We start from the raw sequence: 4,247 nt of genomic DNA on the forward strand, positions 1-4,247 counted from the left end.
AAGACATTTAAATTATTTAAGGGACTGTGGTAATTCAATCAGCATTAATTATTCTTAAGATATGTCTATTATACCAGTTGAAAAGTATATGATAAAGCATTAGGATAAAGACATCAGTGTTGCTGCAGATCACCTGATCAGTACAGCATGGTCTGATGTTTGTCACATTAGTTGTCCATTAATATAGAGTTTGTCCACTGCGATAACAGCCCGGGAGCCTCCTTGAATGAACCTCTTACGGATGGGGAACAGGGCCTTGCATTGCTCCAGGATCTCCTTGGGGAACTGGTCGTTAATACTGAAGTCTGTTCCTTTCACATCCCGGCCGCGGCTCTTTAACAGCTCTATGTTTTGAATAATTTTATTGTAGTTTCCAGGTCCCCAGCAAACATGGCAACAGTGGCCCTCTTTGGGACCACAGCAGGCTTAAAATGTGATCCTATTTGGGCTGCCCACATTGGACCCCCTCTGGTTTGAACGTGGGGGCGTAACAGGGCCCACTGTTATGGACCTAAATGGGCTACCCACAATCAGCACAGTTATCTGAGTTTGCCCAATTCAATCCCTTTCTTAGCCGACTACTTAGCCCACAGTTGCCTACAATATAACTTGCCATTGTTCAGCCTATAGCGGTCAATTTTCCACTTTCCCACTCTGAGCCACTTATGGACCCAATCAGGGCCACTACTCAGCCCACAGCTGCCTACACTGGCCCCACATATCTTACTCACATTAAAGCTTTTGCACTGTTCCACCCATAGCCACCACCACTTTCCCATAGTTTGCCATTGGTGTATTATCTTCTTTAAACTACAAATAGATTATCTAGAAAATATTTTTTTTTTGCCTCTTTTGGAGCCTAAATGCTTACCTCATGTAAAAACCACCAAGAGTTTGGAAAAGGGTCAAGTCATTATTTATTTTACATTGAAAAAACATCCAGTTTAAGTTTAAACTTAAACTAGCATTTACATTTGAACTGCAGATTGTCTTTTGCATTCAATAAATATTCTTTAATATCACATGCTTGCTTGTAATATAAAACAGTAAATGAAATACCTTTCAAGTGCAAGAAAAAAATGACACTGAATTCACTAAAAGAATATTTCAAACAAAACGACTGGAAAACCATAATCAATAGCAAGAACATCATAAATCAGACTTTAATGGTTCTGTGTGTGTCTTCTGAACATTCTTTGTTTTCTACCTCCATCACGGTCTCTAGTGTTCCTCAGCCACACCTTGATCGCAGCCTCAACTGCAGCGTTGGTCACCTGTTCTGGTGCACTTCTGTGGACTGCCTCTATGTAGTTGTACAGCACAAATGTACAAAAACATTCTGAATGTTTCAGATTAATTAAACAGGTTGAGACTAAAACACTCATAGATTTCTATAAAATGTAATATACATTTTAAACATCTATTAAGTGTTGCCTTCATCTACTATCACTTTAACATAAAAGTGAAGTATTAACTGAGCAATTTCCAGTGAAAACTTATAGACAAACTGTACAGATGAATTGCAAGCAAAAGAAATAATAAACCCAAGCATCAAAATTATTCTCACCTATGACCACTTTACAGAGGATAAGATCTTGAAAAGATCTCTTCTCCCCAGAGCCTTTTCAAGAGAGCTGCAGAGCAAGACTGTTAACAAATATGACATCACCCTCCTGGTCGTTGTTTGGACATCACATCCTCCAACTGTTCCTAAATATACAATCTGTGAAAGAAAAACAAAAAGAACAACTGTGAAGAGACATAAGGCGGTAGTAGTATGGTGTGATAGTGTGTAATAAATTCATAAATATTTCATATGTAATTCTAACTTACATGTAATGAAGTTGAAATGAAGTTGAGGTGATAGAATAAGTAGTAATGTAGACACCTAGAAATGTATACACAGAGTTGTATATAAAAGCTAGCAACTATAGTCTAGACTCTGTAGGTGCTTGAAATCTTGAATGCGGCCTATATTTTATGTTAAAACAGCATGCTAATGTGTAAATGTTTAGCTAGCGGGTCTTGTCAACTAGCTAAATTTACGGGCACACTGCAAACATATATACAGTGAGAGAGAGAGAGAGAGAGAGAGAGAGAGAGAGAGAGAGAGAGAGAGAGAGAGAGAGAGTGTGTGTGTGTGTGTATGTGTGCGTGCGCGCGAGCAAGTAATGGGTTTGATAAGACACACTAAGAGCAATGGTGTTCATTAGTTAACGTATTATATGGTAGGGATTACACCATGAGTAAAAATGTTAACTGCTTCGCAGTTTTGTGCATAATTATTCGAAATTTAAGTGTACGTGTATCAAATGATTTGTAACGTTCTGCGCGGGGCAGAACAGGGAGGCGGACACAAACGCTGAGGAGAGCGAGATTTATTAAAGGAAATTCCATAGGCAGAGTCATGATACCGGGCGCAGGTCATATCGGGTGGGCAGTCCATACAAGAAATATACACGGGCATAGATAAGGACAAGGAAAACAACAAGACAGGTAAACCAGGGGAGAACAAGCAAAACACACGGAGGACGGGAAACACAAAAGCGCGAACTCACGCAATGGTCACGAACAGGTTGGAACAAAAAGACCGATCACTAGACCTGGGAGACACAGGGACTAATATACACAGGACTAAACTAGGGACAGGTGATGACAATGACACAGGGGCGTGGTAACAAACAAGGAATCCATCAAAACAACGAGCAGGGCGGGACAAACAGGCAGGGAACACAGACACGAGGGAACCCAGAGTGACAGCTACGATAGGGGGCGTAGCCCTACGTGACATGATTGTATTGGTCAAAACATACCTTACAAATGCGTTAACGATGAACAGAGAGAACTGAGAAAGAGCTGGCAATCTTCTCAACAAACGGTCTGCGCGGTTTCTTCTTGCTGCGATTTAAGGACCTGTTATGTGCCTGATGAAAAATGTTAAGGGCCATCATACAGTGAATTGACTGAGGCAAAACGCCTGCTTTTGAATCACAAATCGTTTAAGTTTTGTGTTTTTGTTTCACTCAATATATTTTTTAAAAGATGAAAAGCGAACAATTGTGGCTGTTGTAATTAATTGTTTAGACATGAGGTTATCAGTGTCAGGGCTGGCTCGGATGCCACGCCCTCTACCTCCGCACGGGGCACCCGAGTCAGTCCCAGACTAAATCGGCATAATCAGCAGTGATTCGTCTCAGCTATTTTATAGGCTTCTTAAGGAAGCTTGTGGAGACGAATCACTGCTGAATCGTTTTGGTCTCTTGCCGTTGCGCTTTCAGCCCGTCTCTCTCTCTGTGATATTGTTACGTTTCAAGGTGTCTCGCCACCGCTCTCTCTCTCTCTCGTTCCGCTGTTACTTATCTACCTCCTGCGCCGCTATCTGGCCCCTCTCAAGTTTTCCCCAATCTGTTTTCTCTTCCTATCCATTGTTTATTGTTTTGGGAAGGTTGTCTTTATGTTGCGGCGTTTGCCTGCTGTCAGTCTTTCCCTGACGTCCTTAGTTTCGGTTTTCACGTGTTGAGGATTCCACGTGTTTTCTGTTTATAGTTTTTACCGTATTATTCCACGACATTATCTTGTCTGCTTACACGTTGATAATTCCGTGTTGTTTTCTGTTTGTATTTCTACCGTGCTCGCACGGTTTAGTTTCATTTTCGGTTTTGCGCGTCGTGTTTAATTTTCTCTAGTATTGTTTATTGCTCAGGTGTGTGTGTGTGCGCGCGTTATCGCTCGTTTTTTACGCTCTGCATTTTTTTTACTAACCGGCACTTGGGTCCTCCCTTCTCTGTTTCTTACGCGGTGTGTACGTCTCTGTACTCACCACGTTACAATCAGTGGGCAAACCCATATCCCTCACTGCCCAAAGGAAACCCAAAATGGTCCCAAATGGTCGCTGGGATCTTTGTCTGCCTTCTCCGGGATTCCGGGATCTCTCGAGATTAAATTTTTAATTTTTTTCTTCTGAGAGCCGGGTCATTCCCTCTCTAAGAACCGTGTTGTCTGCAGCGAGTGATTCCAAAGCTCCGCCTTCAACCGGTTTGCAGTCTAGAGTCCACTCTGTCATTTCCTGTTCTCTAAAAACAGGATTAATAAAGAGGTTTGTAATCTTTTGCGGGGTCAAGTTTGTTTTTCTTAATCCATATCCTGATAAGTCCTAATTTATGCTCCATGTAAACAAATACTTTTAACCCTAGGTCAGGGCAGTCGCCAGAATTTTTTCACTGGGTGGGCATGTGGTTTACCTGGGG

At 41.7% G+C, this 4,247-nt stretch overlaps 1 long non-coding RNA gene across 3 annotated transcripts; it reads right to left on the reverse strand.

The window, feature by feature from the left end:
- Positions 1-977: 977 nt before the first annotated feature.
- On the reverse strand, positions 978-4,018 carry LOC143523561 (uncharacterized). 3 transcript variants are annotated; one of them, XR_013133402.1, is made up of 4 exons: positions 2,814-4,018; positions 1,834-1,888; positions 1,568-1,723; positions 978-1,303 (listed from the first exon to the last, which is right to left on the reverse strand). It is a non-coding gene; the product is annotated as an uncharacterized LOC143523561 (long non-coding RNA). The 3 variants fall into 3 exon arrangements; XR_013133403.1 differs by having other exon boundaries at positions 1,568-2,924; positions 3,821-4,018; XR_013133401.1 differs by having other exon boundaries at positions 1,834-4,018.
- Positions 4,019-4,247: the final 229 nt, after the last annotated feature.

Source organism: Brachyhypopomus gauderio, chromosome 9 (genome assembly GCF_052324685.1).
Source record: "Brachyhypopomus gauderio isolate BG-103 chromosome 9, BGAUD_0.2, whole genome shotgun sequence".
NCBI classification, from domain to species: Eukaryota; Metazoa; Chordata; class Actinopteri; order Gymnotiformes; family Hypopomidae; genus Brachyhypopomus; species Brachyhypopomus gauderio.